Here is an 18591-nt window from a genome sequence, read left to right as displayed (position 1 = left end):
GTCTTGAGTCCAGGGGTGGCAGTGGTACATATGGAGGTCCAGTAGTGGCCTCAACCAATGTCGGTCATGGCTTGAGGTATCAACTAAATTGGCCTGGTGGCTTGGGGGTAAATCTGTTGCATATGGTAAAGCCCTTGGAGTGATTACCTTGTGTGAGTGCTGGCAATGGGGAAAAACATTTAATTTTATTGAAGTTTTGAATTTAAACTGCTTGAATTGGTGTGACAGAGGGGAAGTGTGTGAATGTATGTGTCAATGATGGGTCCCTGGAATGTGTTGCTAATTTTGTAAGACTCTTCCCATGAAACAGTATTAATCTGAACACGGCCGATTGAACCAGAGGCTTAATCAGTTCGCATTGTAGCATTCACTACCTCTTGTCATGGGAGCATGGGAGTCAGCAGAGACCAGGTTCTCATACTGCCCTGTGTGTATGTTGATTGTGACTGTGTGTGTTGTTGTTTAAGTGTGTGCTGGTGAGTTGTGTGCGTGTGTGTCTTTGATCCTTTCTATGTTTGTGTGCAACACTAAAATTAAGCCATGGCAAGCCAAAATTCTAAATTGTTTGAACTATTGGTGTTAGAAGAAACACCACAAAAAGGCTTCCCTGCATTTCACATGTATGAGAAATATGGTAAGCTAGCAATCACGTTTTTGCCCTTCTGACATATACATATGGTTGGCGAACTACAGTTTCCTTTAGTTAGGACCTCTGATTCTCTGCAAATATTTTATCGGAGGACAGCACTCTTATTTTGGGGGGCCCCAATTACTGAGGAACCATGGCAATCCTTTTTCTTTGAGATGAGGAAGTGCTTAGGAGGCAAAATGAGTCGCTTATTATAAACCTTAAAGACTCACAAGTAACTTATTACAATAATTGAGGGAACTAAGAGAACAGTTGAAAACTCATTCGGAGGCATGTGGCACCAGTTCTGGAACTCTTTCATTTTCTATACCTTCTGAACCTTTTGAATTTTCTACATCTGAACACTTTCCACTGTATGGGGAGTCATCTACTTAGAGGACTTCTCATGGGCCTGACTTCTTTTCTCTTACAGTCCCTGATTTGCATGATGAACTGGTGGCTGTTGCTTTATGAACCACTTTGATACATTTATTTTCATTGAGGAGAAATTAGTTAAGGGCTTCTGTGACCTCGCCATCCTCTGGGTTTCACATACACGGCTCCTGATGTTTATAAAATTCTAAATTTGAAGAATTAATTTATTTTAAGTATTAATTTGTGGAGAAAAATTGGTGTTCCCTACCAATGGGGTTGTTGTTTTTCTTTTCTTTTGTTTGTTTTTGTTTGTTTTATTGAGTTTTTTGGGGGGTTATTGCAGTTTTATTTGTTGAAGGAGGGAAGGGCTATGGAGAATCCAACAATTCTGTCCTCCTCATCAGCATCTTGGGAGTCAAGGCCACCCATCCTGACTCCCCCTCCACTGAATGCCTAGGTAGGTGTCTCGGGTTTCAACTGCAGAGACAGTTGTTGGATTTCGGACTGGCTGTGAGGTAAAGAAAGTTCTGTATTATGTTTAATGTTCATGTTCTGCCTTATGTCTTAATTGTCTTGTGGTCATATGACACTCTGAGCTCATAAATTTAAATTTGGGGTTTGAATTGACATTTATTAAATGCTAAATTTGAGGTACTAACAGATTACTAAAATGTTGGTTTGTTGGTTTCCCTTCAGGATAACACTTATTACACAAAATGGTGTTGCCTAGGAAGGGAAGCCAGGGATTGATGTTTATAAAATTCTAAATTTGAAGAATTAATTTATTTTAAGTATTAATTTGTGGAGAAAAATTGGTTACATTGAGGAATTCTTTGAGACTGTGTTGGTGTGTTGATTTGAAATGAACCTTCAATTATATTTTCCTTTACTTATTCTATTTGCTATTAGTAGTGGAGTGGAGTTTTGGAATCAGGATATGGTAATCATATTCATCTCCTTGTTTCGGTTCTGGGACTTTATTCTATTTGCCATTACACTTCCAATGCTTTTAAGTGTAATTTTGTAAAAAAAAAAAAAGTGTGCACCTGTGTTTCTATATTGGCTCAGAGGGATGACACGTTGCAAATTTTGGCATTTGGATATAGCAGTAGGTTATTTTGGAAAAGGATGTTAAACATTTCTGGAGTACTTTGTTGTCTGTATTTCAATGCTGAGCAATTCCAAGAAATTTTGGGGCTTTGAACTTTTATTTGGACTGCCCTTGTTAATGCATGTTGAGACCTTCAATTCACAGGTTTCAGTAGCCTTGTTCCAACCAGTGCCAAAACCTTGCTATTATATTCAGCTTTGAAGTCATCTTGAAAACATACACAGTCGTGAAATGCCAAGACCGAGAGTCCTGGGTTCACACTTTAACATCAATTTTACTGCAAAAGCCATCTCCTCTATTGACAAACTGAGTCGTTAACACAAATGGTGAAGAGAGCCAGTCCAGTCAGTCACTGAACTGCTTTGACCTACTCTGAAGGGCCATAATAATGCCCTACAAAATCCAGTGGGAAGCCAAGCACTCACCAGTACACAAATTTTCCCTGAGGGCAAGGATGAAGTTCCTGAGAACCTAGGACTAGTGGCATGGTCCCAGGAGCTCAACCACCAGACAAACTGTCACTCTTCTGGTCACCAATACAACTTGAGATCTGGCAGAAAGCAGCTAAGGCACACTTCCTGAGGCCAACAATTCTTTTTGGTCTTCATCATGTGAAGCAAGAGGTAGCTTGAGGGGAAGAAGTACGGAATCCTGCTAGCTGATACATCATCATGGACTATTTTGTGAGGAAATAGCTCATTTCATCCATTTGGTTTTTGTATATTGTCATGCATCATGTTCTCCCAGAAGTAGTACCTATGTTATTTCATCTGGGTGAGGTTAGTGGCCTGATGATCCAAATGGGCGAGGGTGTGTGACCTGAGGATCTGGCTGGGCCTCTGGGTATTGCTTTAGGAATATGGGTGTGTCATGCTGTTAAATTCTTACCTGGTGGAATAAATGTTGAATCTGAGATATATTTGGTTCCTTTAATAATACATGGGTGACAGAGAGACTGAGATGGTCTTGAAGGGAGGAATTGAGGAAGGCTGCCTTCGACCTTCCTCAGGAATAAATGGAAAATGCCTGATTCTCATATAAATCAATGCTTATCTCTTGAAAATAATACTTGAAGCAGCTTGCATTTGCTTAAGTTATAAAAAGGAAGTAAGCATGGAGAGCTGCTGTGTACTCCAAAAGTAGAAGTGGTTAGAGAGAAAATTTTGTAATAGAGTAGATACTTTTACAGTAAGGAGCAGAGCTATCAAGTTAAACTGCCAGAGCTTGGAAAAGTTACTTTTTTGAACTACAACTCCCATCAGCCACAGCCAGCATGGCCACTAGATTGGGCTGATGGGAGTTGTAGTTCAAAAAAGTAACTTTTCCAAGCTCTGAACTGGACATATGTCTCTGCCTTATGAATCGTACCCTAACCCATATATGAAGACCCCACCTTAAGAATAACACTGCTTCCTTATATGGTAATATTGATGCTTCAATGCCATGGCTATTTAACTGTGCGTAACTATGCCTCAGGTAGAGAGACTTCCTTTGGGGTCAGGCAACTGGCACTGGGCACTCTCTCCTGATGGCCATCAGTACTTCCTTTTTATTGCAAGAAACATCTGTCCAATTGACAGTTTCTCCTAAATTAATTGTGAAGATTTCCTTTGACAACTGTCAGAGGTAGAACTTAAGTGACATAACTTAGGTAAACAAGAAGTGCACATATCAAAAGTTATCTATCAGAATAAATGTAATCTTCTCCTGCAATTAGAAATGTATTCTTACTTCTTACACACACCATGTGGTTAAACTATGGAGTTTGCTCTCACAGGAGGCAGTGATGGCACCAACTTGGGTGACTTCAAAAGAGGATTAGACAAACACATGGAGGATAAGGCTATAAATGGCTACTAGCCATGATGGCTATGTTCTGCCTCCACTGTCAGAGACAGTATGCTTCTGAATACCAGTTCCTGGGAATCACATATGGGGAGAGTACTGTTGTGCTAAGGTCTTGTTTGCAGGCTTCTCATGGGCATCTGGGTGGCCACTGTGGGAACAGAACAATTCATGCTGTCTGGAATGTAGTTTTTTTTGGGGGGGGGGTTGCCAGATTTCCCTTATCTCAGCACAGTTCACCTCGCCTTGTCTTCATTCCTCCTCTCTCCTGCCATTGCCACCACCTCTCCTGGTATTGCTTTTACTTCTCCGAAGCTGGTTCTGCTGGAGGGCCCCTTCCTTGTAGGCAGGATGCAGCCATGGGGAGAGGAGGAGGACGTGGAGAGGCTGTTCATCCTGTCAGCAACTGGAACTTTTGGCTCTGCTGCTTCCTGTTTCAGCACTGCAGCCTTCTGCTGCTTCTGGGCAGCTAGTGAGCAGCTGCAGCAGCAGTGTTGGGTGAGAGGCACTGTAGGCCCCCTGGGGTCCTATGCCTTCAGTCAGTGCCTGACCTGGCCACCCTCTAGTGCCGGGCCTGAATCCAACTTAAAGCATACCTGACAGGTGCTTGTCCAGCTGCCTTTTGAATGCCTCCAGTGCTGAAGAGCCCACCACCTCCCTAGGTAATTGGTTCTACATGTTCCAGTTCCACTTCTGACCTTCATGTGTTGAGTGTAAAAGGGTCTGTAGAGAGGTTCTCACCATCTTCAGCACATTGCAGTTAAAACTCTTCCTGCAGTTGGGAATCCTGCATCATCAGGGTTCTTGATCATGGGGAAGCTTCTAACTACATTCAGCTGAACATGGTTAGAATCTCCTTTCAGAACTTTGTGCTAAGCACATGAAGGTCAGAAGTCAAACCAGTGCATGTTTGGGGAGGGGTTTGCATGTATGTCCCCTGCTACCTTCTCACTAATCCCAAACATGTTCCCCTGAATGCCTAAACCGTAGTACTGTGCCAAAAATATCTTCTGTATCTTTTTCTGACTGTTCTCCACCAATAAACGAGAGACGATCTTGCTTTTCAAAATAATCAGAGGGGAGAGACAATTTTGGTGGAGAGAAATGGGAGGAGTGCAGGGTTTTTGTCATGCTTACCTTACTTTTTGAGGTGGCCAATTTGTGAGCGTCTTTCCTTTCATTCCACATATCATCCCACTAGTGATCTGCACTCTGCACCCTTCCTAGGTGCTCATGCTTCAATTAAAGCCCAGAGGAAGACATCCATGGGTTCCCCTCCCTGATCAGGAAGTGTGGGCAGCCAGGGAAGCTGCAGGGAACCTGGAGAAAAGTATACCATAAAGAAAAACACATGCACCGTGTTCAGCCACCTCACAACAACAAGGTAAGTTCAAAACTCCATACCCACTGACATTCTCAACAGATTGTAACAAGATTCTTAAATGCCCTGAGAATGAGGCCGAAAAATGGAAACTTCTTCTGAGAAATCTTTTGAGAAATTGGAGAATGGATTTCCACACGGCCCTGCTAAATAGGGCTCCTATCCCCACCGCACAATTTTTGTGTGTGTGAGAGAAATTCTATTATCACAGGAGAGGCATTCAATAGTCTCATACACAAAAATCCATAAGCTGAAAAGCAGCTCACTCCATAATAGTCTAGCACAGCTAAGTGTTCTGATAAAGGTAAGGTTAGTGAAGGAAATAATGTGCCTCTGAAAGCCATACATGGGTTACCAACAGAACACATAACGAAGTGCTCCTCTTTTTCTTTCATGGGCTTGTGTTTCAGATTTAACATGGCTTACCAACACTCAAAGAACAAACTGATTTTAAAAACAGAATAGTCTTGTGGAACTAATGCTATCCACAATTCCTGCTTTGGTAGATACATGCACAAGGGTACATTTTTTAAATAAATAAGTAGAGGGCATGTAACAATTCAATGGTCTGTATACAAAATAAGAAGAGACTGCTCTATACTGAGCAGCAGAGGCAGGGGATCTCAGGCCCAGGGATTTAATGTGGCCCTCCAGAACTCTCTGCCGGGCCCTTTGGACTCTCTCCAGGCCACAGCCCTCCTCAACTCTGCATTACACCCTCCTCAAGCATTTTTGCCAGGTTGGAAGGTGTGCTTAACTCTGATAATGCCTCTTGTTTGCCTGCATGGAGGACTTGTGTGTGTGTAAAACCACCCTACTGTATAAAGACAAACTGTATGCTCATTGCTCTGCCTGCTTTTACCTCTGGCCCCTCCCACCCCTGGCATGTGGCCCAGAAGGGAATGCAGCCCTCAGGCTGAAAAAGGTTCCCTGCCCCTGCTTAACATCCTTTTGAAATGTTGTGGCTGAAGTATGGTGACACTGAGCTGAGCATCAGAGTGCCTTGGGAACAGCAGCATGCCACATGCAAGGTCATTAGACTTCAACAAAAAGTCTTAAAAATGAAATTCCATTGCAAGATTTCTGAAATATGATTGATCCAGCCAATTCTTTCCTATTCAGTTCAGACATAATCAGGACTCCAGTTTCTTCCCCACTGGATAGGTGAAATTCATTTAACATAGCCAGAAAGACAGCGTCTTCACAGGGACTATTGTTGTGAATCGATCACTTTATTCATATCTTATATACATTTATACTTTGAATGGGAGCTATGGCTGGGTGAAATGCTGGCCCCACTGGGGACTGCCATTTTCTCCCAGAATTGAAATCTAAAATGTTCAGCAGATCACAGAAGAAAGCCATTAATTTCTCCCTTAAAGTCTTGTCCCACGTCCCAAAAATATGAAAGTGGGGGTATAGTTTCACCCCCTCTTTCATCACTAAAAACATTTCCTCCAGATTTGGGCCAAATGTTCACCTTTCCAAAAGTCTGGCCTAGCTATACTAGAATATCACAGTTATGCTGCTACCTTGCATTTTGGTTCTATTGTTTGCCTTCTGACCCCCCCACTCCCATTTACTCGTATTTTTAGATATATCTTCCAACTGAGAGTAACATTTCATGTGTTCTATGAAGTAAGATCTAAGCCATAAAGGGTTATACCATAATAAATGTGTTGGTCTTTTAAAGTGCTATCATATTCTTTCGTTGCTTTTTGTTGCAACAGACAAGCATGCTTAGCCTTCTGGAATTGGCCAAATTGACTTTCTCAATTTAAACCCCCCCAGCAAGACCCTGGAGGGTGAACATGAAAAGCATCTTACTTATCCTGACTAAAAAGAGTCCTACAGAACACAAATATTGTGTGACTCAAAAGCAGGGATAGGAAACCTTGTTGGCTCTATGGGCCAGATCCTTATCAGGATCAGCCTCATGGGCCAAATTTGACATGTGGGTGGGGCTGTCTACCTGTCAACCACCTGAAGTCACAATGACATCTGGTGATTTGGTGTTTTGAAGTTGGGACTTCAAAACACCTCACACGTGGCCAGATGCTACTAAAATGAAGTATTCAGAAACGTTAATTATCAGGAAGTGACACTACTTATGGAGTGCAAGATGTCTAAGCAGATGTCTAAATAGAAAGATGGGTATATCATTGGGCCAGAAAGACCAGGAATGAGACCTTGGGAAAAGTCACGACAGTAGTCATGACTTCTGTTTTCATATATGAGCTTCAACTCCTTTTCCAAACCCCATCTGTCAAAAGGGTTTCTTGGTATCAAGCCTGAACAGCTTTTCATGGTTAAGGTTGGCAAAGCACATGAACTGTATGACTTGCTGGCTTTGATTACTTCAACAGAAGCGTGAGTGATGCACATATGCAATGATGCTGGATAAGAAAATAAGAAGAGCCTGCTGGATCAGGCCATCTAGTCCAGCATCCTGTTCTCACAGTGGCCAACCCATTGCCCATGAGAAGCCCACAAGCTCTCCCCTCCTGCAGTTTCCAACAACTGGTACTCAGAAGCATACCACCTCCGACCATGGAGGCAGAGCATAGCCAACATGGCTAGTAGCCATTGATAGCCTTATCCTCCATGAATTTGTCTAATCCTCTTTTAAAGCCATCTAAGTTGGTGGCCATTGCTGCCTCTTGTGGGAGCAAATTCCACAGTTTAACTATGCACTGTGTGAAGAAGTACTTTTCTGTTTGTCCTGAATCTTCCAACATACAGCTTCATTGGATGTCCATGGGTTCTAGTATTATGAGAGAGGGAAAAAAACTTCTCTGTCCACTTTCTCCATGCTATGTATAATTTTATACATTTCTATCATGTCACCTCTTACTCGCCTTTTCTCTAAACTAAAAAGCCTCAAATGCTGCAACATTTCCTCATAAGGGAGTCATCCCAGCCTGTTGATCATTTTGGTTGTCCTTTTCTGAACCTTTTCCAGCTCTACAATATCCTTTTATAGGTGAGGTGACCAGAACTACACACAGTATACCAAATACAGCTACACCATAGATTTGTATAACAGCATTATGATATTGGCAGTTTTATTTTCAATACCTTTCCTAATGATTCCTAGCATGGAATTTGCCTTTTTGACAGGCATTGCACACTGGGTCAACATCTTCATTGAACTATCCACTACAACCCCAAGGTCTCGTTCCTGGTCAATCACCACTAATTCAGACCCCGTGAATACATATGTGAATTTAAGATTTTTTGCTCCAATATGTGTAAGTTTACCCTTGTTTTTATTGACTTGCATTTGCCATTTTACTCAGTTTAGAGAGGTCCTTTTGGAGCTCTTCACAATCCCATTTTGTTTACAACCCAGACAATTTAGTACCATCAGCAAACTTGGTCACCTCACTGCTCATCCCTAACTAGATCATTTATGAACAAGTTAAAAAGCACAGGTCCCAGTACCAATCCTCAGAGCTTGGAAAAGTTACTTTTTCGAACTACACCTCTCATCAGCTGAATCCAGTGGCCATGCTGCTGGGGGTGATGGGAGTTGTAATTTTAAAAAGTAACTTTTCCAAGCTCTGCCAATCCTTGAGGGAACTCCACTTTCTATATCCTTCCTTTGGGAGAACTGTCAATTTACTCTCTGCTTTCTGTGTCCTAGCCAGTTCCTGATCCACAAGAGGCCCTCTCATTCCATGACTGCTAACTGTACTCAGGAATCCTTGGTGAGGTACCTTGTCAAAAGCTTTGTGAAAGTCCAAGTATGCTATGTCCATAGAATCACCTCTGTCAATATGCTTGTTGACTCTCTCAAAGAACACTAATAGGATAGTGCAATAGGACTTATCCTTGCAGAAGCATGCTGGTTATGTTATCTTTAACAATACTTTCTACCAGTTTTCCTGGGACAGAAATTAAGCTAACCGGCCTGTAATTTCTAGGACCCCCCCTTTGATCCCATTTTAAAGATTAGTGTTACAGATTGGTGATAATCTCTTAGCTCAGGGCAGCCGTTCTCCTAATGTGATATGTAAATATACTTGTTTCGATCTTGTAGCTCACATGGTGTAAAGCTTATCAAAGGCCCAAGTAGGTGTTACACAATATACACGACTGCTCCCCAAATGGAAGCTATCTGTATTTATATTCCTCTTCTCACTCTATAAATGGAGTCCCCAATTTGTTGAGGGGGGTTCTTCTGTGAAATTGGTGTTTCATGGTGACCACAACAATTTCTTAGATTTTCACCTATGTTCCCGGGTCCAAAAAGGCTGGGGACCCCTGCTCTATAAAGTTCAGTAGAGCCAACCTCATGTTTTGACATCACAGTATTCTCTGTTTACCTGCACCTTCCACATCACTGGCAGCTACTTGTGGGGGACAATGGGGAACAAGGAAACACAAAAGGTCAAAACATGACAACAAGAGTAAATTTTACTAGACTTTATGGAGGAGTAGGAGCAACTAAATGTGCAGTTTCCAATTTTGGCAGCAGGTACATGTTTAATTTGACATCTAGTCTGACTCTGTTGTGGGCAAATCCAAACCATACATTTAAAGCACATCCAGTGCACAGTTAGAGTGTATGACTTCCACCAAAGAATTCTGTGAACTGTGGTTTCCCTTCACAGAGCTACAAATTCTCAGCCCCCTTAACAAATTACAATTCTAAGGATTCTTTGGGAGAAGTCATGTGCTTTAAATGTGCATTGGATGTGCTTTAAATGTATGGTAAGGTAGGATTCTCTAGAGAAAGGCTGTTTGGAACAAATCAAAGCACTTTTCAAAACTGCAATGCAGCATTATCAAAGCATTGGAACTTGGCTATGCTGCAAAGGGCCGCTGTAAGTCAATTAACGTGCAGTTTGTAATATGGAGAAATATTCTGTAAATTTAGTGCAGTTTCATTTACAAAGAGCTTGAGAAGCATCATTGCTAAGTGTCATCTATTTCACATGCACTGATTTTGGCTCTGCTACACACTGCTTAAAAAAATAAGGAGCCCCACAACTTCAAAGAAGAGATGAAAATACTTTACATTATTGATTAGGAGAAATGAATAGATTGACTTTGCATTCCAAAGGGCAAATGTACATTTTAGAGTACTTTCAAGTAGAAAAGGGAAATTCTAGTGATTAAAAAAAAAGACGGAATGTAGAGCAAGAGGCACTAACCATCACAGTTTAGTACTTATAATTGGATAGCCTCATAGTACTTAAACTTCTGTTACAACAGCTATGCCAATAGTATTTGAGCTGGCTATTGGGGCTGCATTCTCTGAAGCCATTTAAAACAAAAAGAAAATGTTGTCCCACATAGCATTTTCCATTAGCTCTACCATAATTGTGCTTGGCTCAAATAGAAGATCGAATGAGTTTTGTTTGAAAACTCTTTCAGGAAACTCATGTGCATGTTTAATATGTTTCAGGCATCTGAAAGTCAATCCAAAATCAGCACAGAATCCAGAAACCCAGTATGGAGTAATGGCAGAGACAAGTCAGGACTGACCCAAGATATTTGGCTGCCCAAGACAGAGGACAAGATGATACTATCATGCCCTTGCACCCCCAAGAGCCATGATTTGCATGTTTCAGACCCAATTCCCTCACCTTGGGCAATTGATCTGGAACCCAATCACCAAATTCCCCTTGCCACAGCTCTGCAACCCAACACCAACCCTGCAAGGTAGAAGATAGGCTGCCACCACCCCTTCACTCATTCAACTCTGAGCTAGGGGAACTCAGAGCCCAGAAATAGGCAAACCAAGGTTCAAAAAGACAAGAGCCAAACAAACACTCCTTGTCCAGAAACCTCTGGTAAAACCAAAGTACATTCCCTGCTTTTACTCTTGATAGTTTGTGGTCAGTAGTCAAGGTGCTGGATTCAGAACCAACCTTATCTCACTCAGTGAATACACCAGGTTAATAAAAAGTAGCTTTATTAAAAATATAAGTGCAGATTTAATATAGACATAGCAGCAAAACAATTCCTCAAAACCACACCCAACCAGGAGTTTAGGTATAACATAAGAGAATTCAACACACAACAGAAAATAATAAACTAACTAGCCTGTTCTTACTTACTGAAGAGGTAGTTGATGGTAAGTCTCATCTCTCCTCAGAGAGAATAGCATCAGGTTGGTAAGAAGCAGTGGAACCCCGTATAGGTATCCCAAGAACTCCCCGGGGAACATCCAGTAGAATGTCCAGGGGGAACAAAAGCTATGGATCTCAGCCCCTATACTTAAGGAAAAGACCACTATGGTTCAGGATGAATTAACCAATCAGGGGGCTTTCTGATGCAATCCTATTCCCGAAGCTTCTTTGCTTTTTCACGCCTTGCAGGCCCCCCTCCCATCTCTGATCTCAACCTTCTCAGGCCCACATGGCCTTGAGTACCAGGCTCCCAGCAGATTAGCAGAGATAAACAGGTGTTGCTGTTCAGGCCTCCCAACTGCTTGCAGCTGGAAACGAAACTTAACATTTTCCTCTCACAGAGGCCTGTCTCCTTTCAAGATGTAACTCCCACAATTCCCTGTATCTGAGCCATGTTACAAGAAAACCAGGTTATCAAATTTACAAGTTCATGACAGGTGCCCCCTCCATTCCATATACTGAAGCTGACTGGACTGGGAGTTGACTCTTCCTTCAGCAGTGCCTTCCCCCACACCTGCAGGCAGCAGACTATTTTAAGGGATGCCGAGCAAGCTGCACAGCACGCATCTGTCCTACAACAGAAGGGAATGAGTAAGGAGCTGTGATGTCCCTGTATATATATTACTGTAGCTATGGTAAGTGTGGGTTTATTAGAGTATATGTGGTAAGTAGACTGAGTGAGAGGGGGGAGTACATGGGCTAGAATGTTGATGCGTGTTGTATTATGATTGGCTGAGCGCTTGAGGGTCTGAAGGTATAAATGAGAGGATGACAGTTGAGAGAGGGTTGGTTGGTTTTAGTTGGTGGGTTTAGGAGTTCTGTTGGTGGGAGTTCTGAGGGAGGTTGGAGTTGGTTTTGTGGGTTGGATTGGATTAGGCAGGTAGTGAGGCAGGTTATTGATGGCTAGAAACATAAAGAGTAATGCAACTTATGAAACCACATGCTTGTTGACAATACCTTTAAGTAATCTTGTTATTTCCTGTGTATATAAATAAATATTTATTGGTTTACTAGAACGCCTGATCCTTGGCTGGGTTACACAGACCAGAAGGGTGAGCAGGGCATATACCAAGGTTGGTAAACAGTATCAATGGTGGCAGCGGTGAAGAGATAGTGTAACATCATCAGGTATCCAGAGCAACCCAGGGCTGTATTCTTTATTGGCACAAAGATACAGGGGGGTTGTGGCCTGCAAGTAAACCCAGACACAAAATAGCAATAAGCCAGGAGGAGACTAAGGCACAGTCTCAAGGCAATATTGTTTTACAGGGAGTGTCTAGTGGTGCTGCCTTGCAGTGGGATCTTGAGAGATCGTTGCTAGAGCTGGTGAGAACCATTTAAAGACCAGGACCCTGAAGTGGGACAGTGACAGGTGGAGACCACAGGTGGGATCCTGACAGGAGCTCAGGAAGAAAACCAGATGGTTGCCACTACTGCTGCCCCACACACTCTCCAGCATCTGCTGCCTGAGGCAGCCCCCTCATTCTGCCTAATGGTACAGCTAGTCTTGTGATAGGTGAGGAAGTGGCAGTAGTGTTTTCTCATGATTGGGAGTGGGGAAGGAGCAAAATTGGCCCATTATAGCTACATGCTCAGCAACCAAGAAGTATCCCACAATAACATGCTTAAATTTGAAGCCTGACATGAATAGAATAATTCAATTTGCTAGTTTGGGTGCAGTCACTTTTGAGGTACAGATCTTCTGTTTTTGCTCTAACTCTTATCAAAGATGACCAATCCAGAGCAAGGCGGCTTGAAGTTATACTATATATATGATGTTTCAAGTTTGATGTCTTCCACAGGTAAGTTGGGCAGTGTTACCTTGTGGCTGGAGGACACTTAACCTCCCAAAGTCAACAGAGGCACTTTGCCAAGCTCCCAGTTTGGCACTGGCCCTGTTAAGTAGCAACAAGGGGCTGCAGCCAAGTAAGTTCCACTCAGAAGAGATCCACTGGGATTAATGAGTGCAGGTTTGCCTCCACACCAGCAAAGAAGACTCATGAGACATAACAACTGCTTTGGCTGTTATATTTATTCAAATATAACAGGTTTTGAATCTGAAAGAAAACATCTCCAATTAACTGAATAATAAAATATGGGCAGGTGAGGAATTAAACTAATTTCTAGGGACATCTCCCCAGATTCCAGGGCATGGACACAGCCAACAGCTATGGCTCTCCAGCCAAGGATATTAAATAACACTCCCTCCTTGCTGGGTGAGCCTTGGGTGTGTATCCTTCATGCACACCCTGGCTGTATTGTACTCGTGTTCACCCTGATGAGCATGAGTCTGCCTCAGTATATCGCAAATATTCCTCCAAGTGCCTCACCTGCCCGGATACAATGCCATAACCGGCAACATCCACACCTAAAGCCAAACAAATTAAACCCAATAGTATGAAGTAGGCAAAATGGTAAGGGTCCCAAACCACAGGGCCCCACCAAACAATTCCTACTCAGTCCCTAAACAGATGACCAACATTGCCCATACTGCATATATGGAGGGAGAGTGGGTGCAAAAAAGTAACAAGCAGGAGGGTTGAGGGAGTGGAGCAGGCTTATAGTGGTGCTCAGCCCCCCCCCATAGGCTATGGGCCATCATTGGTCCTCCTGGCTTACCCCTTCCTTTGGGAGTAGACTTCACAAGTCTTCATTGCCAAAGGGAGGAGTGAGGGTAAACTCAGCGCCACTTTAGAGTGGGAATGTTCTTATCATGTTTATTAATTTCAACAGGTCTCCTCTAAGCAGAACGACCATTTGATGCAACACGTACAAAATAAATTCAAAGGCAAAACAAAATTACAGTGATTATACCCATCTTGCATTGAAGAGGCCTTGCAAATTGTTCTTGGCTTAATTTTTAAGTAGCCACAGGTGCATGGCATAATTGTTGCTGCTGTGGTGAGTGGGGAAACATGATCTCAATGCAGCGAGCAAGCCAGTCTAGGACTTCAGGGAAAGGAGATTCAAGACAATGATTATTTTCTTTTATTTTGGTAGCTAGAATTTGGAACGTGTGTTTCTGCCCTCAGGAGTAACACTTTGCAAACCATTTCTGATTCTGTTTGCAATTGATTGGATTTCCTGAATCACGAGCGCATTCTGTATAAATCCTAAAACAAGGATGGGGAGCCTCAGACCTGGGGGCCAAATGCAGCCCTCCAGGCCTCTCTATTATCCTCTGAACTCTCCCCAGACCACACACCCCACTGGCCTGGCTTCACATCCTCCTAGCGTGTTTTTGCCTAGATGGACTCTGATCATGCCTGGATGGCTAGAGAGAGGGAGGGAGGGAGGTGTGTGTGTGTGTGTGTGTGGGCACGTGTGCAGAAGCTACCCTACTCCACAAAGGTAGCATTTACATTCATTAGGTAACAATGACATTCATTGCTTCTGGCCCTGCCCACCACTGACATGTGGCTCCTGGAAGGGTGCTCAAAAGGGAATGCTGCCTCACCCATGTCATCCTCAAACTTTGTCGGGGATTTCTAGCAAAAGCAAGGCAAGTCATGCAATTCTGTAAGGAATCCAGATTTCACAATCCAGGCCATTCCTTCTTGTAGAAGCAGGGCGACTGTTGATCAATCATCCCCTAATTTAGCTAGATTAGAAATTCTTAACAGGGCACTTCCCTAATGTGTGTCCCTTCATTATTGTACAATAGCACTCTTCCTTCTCCCCTGCTGGTGTGGAATGTATGCTGCTTAATCACAGCTCATATTCAAACTTGGCATTCCTTCAGGAGATGTTAGATGATGTGATGTTGCTTAATAATAGGTTTAATAATCCCTGAAGCCTTAAATTAAATACAAATGAATCCCAGCCAGAGATAGCAAAGAGGCACTATTATTGTTAGAGAAAATTGAGATGAGTTGAGAGTGATGAAGAGAAATCCCTTTAGTTAGGTTGGGAGAGAAAATGTGCAGAGAGAGACATGCTGATTAAATTGCTAAAGGGCTACGGTAAGCATTTACTCGTGGCTCATCCACATTCTTCATATCAGGGGCCAGGCTAGGCAATTTCATGAAAACCCTATTCATAGGGTTGCCATAAGTCGGTATCGACTTGAAGGCAGTCCATCATCATCATCATCAACTCCTTTGTTAATCCAGTGCTTTTGTAGACCATGACTTTAATTCCTGTAATTCTGAACATGTTGACATCGTCCAGCACTTTCTGAGAAGGATGATTTCGCACTTGTCAGCACATAACAGCAGTTTGGCATAGAGTAATTTGGGGTTTAAGAGATTTTGAATTCTTTGATATGGTTTGTTGCATAATATGCAGAGCACGAGAGTACATTTTCATGTGGTGACTTCATAAAATCTGATGAGTTATACTCCAATGTTAGTCATAGATTAGACCCACTGAAATCAATGTACTTAGGTCAATTGATTTCAATTGGTCTATTCTGAGTAGGGCTGGAAGGATCTGTCAGTTTTAGTTCTCTCCATTTGTTTCTTCCAACCTAAAGATCAATTCTCCACATTTGCTTTTTCTATTATTTGTTTCTAGATCCTCATGAAAATTCAGCATTTTAGTGCAAATTTCTCTTAATAAACACATTTTATATGCAGTTTTGACTAACGTTTGACTATCAGGCTATGTTCAAGGTTCTAGTTATGGTGTACAAAGCCCTATACAGCTTGGGACCAGGATACTTGAAAGATCGTCTTACCCTTTATATACCTAGCTGATCACTGAGCTCTGTAGGTGAGGGCCTCCTGCAGATACCATCTTATCAGGAGATCCATTCTACACAACATAGGAAGCGGACCTTTAGTGTGGTGGCACCTACCCTTTGAAATTCCCTCCCCTTAAATATTAGACAGACACCATTTCTGTTATCTTTTCGGTGCCTACTGAAGACCAAGGGCAGCTGTGCTTTTATGCCTCCTGACCCAGCCAGCAGCTGATGCAAGAGGCTGCAAGATTAACTTGTAAGAAATGGGATCCTGTCCAAGTTTGCTGAGAATGGATTGATCATTTGCATACTTATTGAGTTCAGTGGGATTTACTCCCCTGCAGTCATGCTTAGGATAGGTAAAATTGAACGGGGGGGAGGGAGGGAGGGCTGGAGTGGGCAGGGGAGGAGGAAGAAGGAAGGGGAGAGGGGAAGGAGGGAAAAGGCAGGTCTGATCATTTGCATGCTTATTGCGTTCAATGGTATTTACTCCCGTGCAATCATGCTTAGAATAGGTAAAACTGACCATGGGGAGGAAGAAGGAGGGAATTGGAAGGGGATGGGGAGGGGAGAGGGGCAAAGGAATGGGGAGGGAAGGGGCAAGAGGGAGGGGATACGAGGGAGGAGAAGGGAGGGTGGGTTTGATCATTTGCATACATTTTGAGTTCAGTGGAATTTATTTCTGTGCAATCATGTTTGAAAATGGAAATGGACTGCCTTCAAGTCGATCCCGACTTATAGCAACCCTGTGAATAGGGGTTTCATGGTAAGCAGTATTCAGAGGTGGTTTTACCATTGCCTTCCTCTGAGTCTGAGAGGCAGTGACTGGCTCAAGGTCACCCAGTGAGCTTCATGGCTGTGTGCGGATTTGAACCCTGGTCTCCCAGGTCCTAGTCCAACACTGACCTGGGGGAGGAGCAGGGAGGTTAGGAGAAGGGGGAGGGGAGGAGATTGTGTGGGTGGGCACTGGCCAGAGGGGAAGCCCCTTTCCTTTCCAAAAGGAAAACACTGTGAACAATATTATTGCTTTTCAGCATTTCCCCCACCTTTTTATTCTACAGCAGGCACATGTAGCCTCCCACACAAATTTAAACCAAAGCTGTCCCTGGCTACATCCACACCAGGCCTTTATTTCACTTTGGAGAGTCATGGCTTCTCTCAAAAAATCCTGGGAAGTGTAGTTAGTGAAAGGTGCTGAGAGTTGCTAGGAGACGCCCTGTTCCCCTCACAGACCTTCAGTCAGAGTGGCTGACTGTTAAACCACTCTGGCCACTGGAGCTCTGTCAGGGGAATAGCAGTCTCCTCTCAGCACCCTTCACAAACTACACTTCCCAGGATTCTCCGGGGGAAGCTATGACTGCCTCAAGTGAAATCAAAGTCTGGTATGGGTGTGGCCCCCTGATTAGGCAAGCCCAGCAGCTGTGAGTCTGGCTTTTAGAACACTGACAGTTGGTTCTTACTGAGCATGCCTGAGTTGAAGCCAAAATTTCTGAAATTAATTAAAAATCAGGCAGGAATAATTTGCCTCGCTAATCCTGCCCCTGTATTTAAGTCCCGTAAAAATTTCTGTTCTGATTTGTCTAACCAACAAAACCACCTAATATACATATAAGAGAACCAGAAAAACTTGGGTAGACATCACCATAGCCTGGAACAAATTTTCCGATGCCATCTTTCAAAATGGCTGCCACCAAATTTTAACTGCACCTATTTCAGCTCCTAGAATACTTACAGACATCATTCTGGTGTCTAAATATATGTTTTTGGGGGTCAAGGAATTCAATTATAATGTTCTTACATTCATACAGATGTTAATTTTTATTGGGGGGCAGAGACAAAAATTGGGGGAGCAGAAGGGTTGGGGCATTGGTCACTATAAAAGAGGTTCCTGGGGGAAAAGTTTTCATAGGTAATGACAAAAAACCCAATTTATGCCTTTTAATTAGGAACTAGACTTGTGAAGTTTACAAACAAGTAAATCAATTTAAATACAATATTTTCCACATGCAAAATAGTTGTGTAAACTAACAGTGACTAGGAAGTAAATGTATAATGTGCAAGTCATCTTACCATAACAGTTGCTGAACTTTCATAAAGTCTAAAAGTGATTTCTCTGCAAACTTGCAGAGGAACAGTTCATTTGAAATTCCTTCAAACTTTCAAAAGCCAAGATTACGAAGTTCTCTGGACACTGAACACCTGTAAGTTGTCAACACATGTGTCAAAGTTGAGAATGAATTTTCACACACAGCTGTAGATGTGAGTCCTGCAGCATACAAAGTATACATATGTGGAAAGGCTTCCTTGTACAGGTACAATGTTTTAGTAAGCTCATGAACTGTGAGTATAGTTCTCCTGAGGCTGCTACTTCCCTGAACTAACTACCCTGGTTTCCTTTGCCATTCCAGGAAAGCAATTAAGAGGTTT

The 18591-nt window shown here is 42.8% G+C and overlaps 1 long non-coding RNA gene across 1 annotated transcript; it reads right to left on the bottom strand.

Moving 5' to 3' along the window:
- Positions 1-2057: 2057 nt before the first annotated feature.
- On the bottom strand, positions 2058-11527 carry LOC133380827 (uncharacterized). Its single transcript, XR_009761558.1, has 3 exons — positions 11409-11527; positions 5097-5279; positions 2058-3002 (listed from the first exon to the last, which is right to left on the bottom strand). It is a non-coding gene; the product is annotated as an uncharacterized LOC133380827 (long non-coding RNA).
- Positions 11528-18591: the final 7064 nt, after the last annotated feature.

Source organism: Rhineura floridana, chromosome 1, assembly GCF_030035675.1.
Source record: "Rhineura floridana isolate rRhiFlo1 chromosome 1, rRhiFlo1.hap2, whole genome shotgun sequence".
NCBI classification, from domain to species: Eukaryota; Metazoa; Chordata; class Lepidosauria; order Squamata; family Rhineuridae; genus Rhineura; species Rhineura floridana.
Note: the sequence above shows the minus strand (reverse complement) of the source record. Positions and strands in the feature narration are given on the sequence as shown.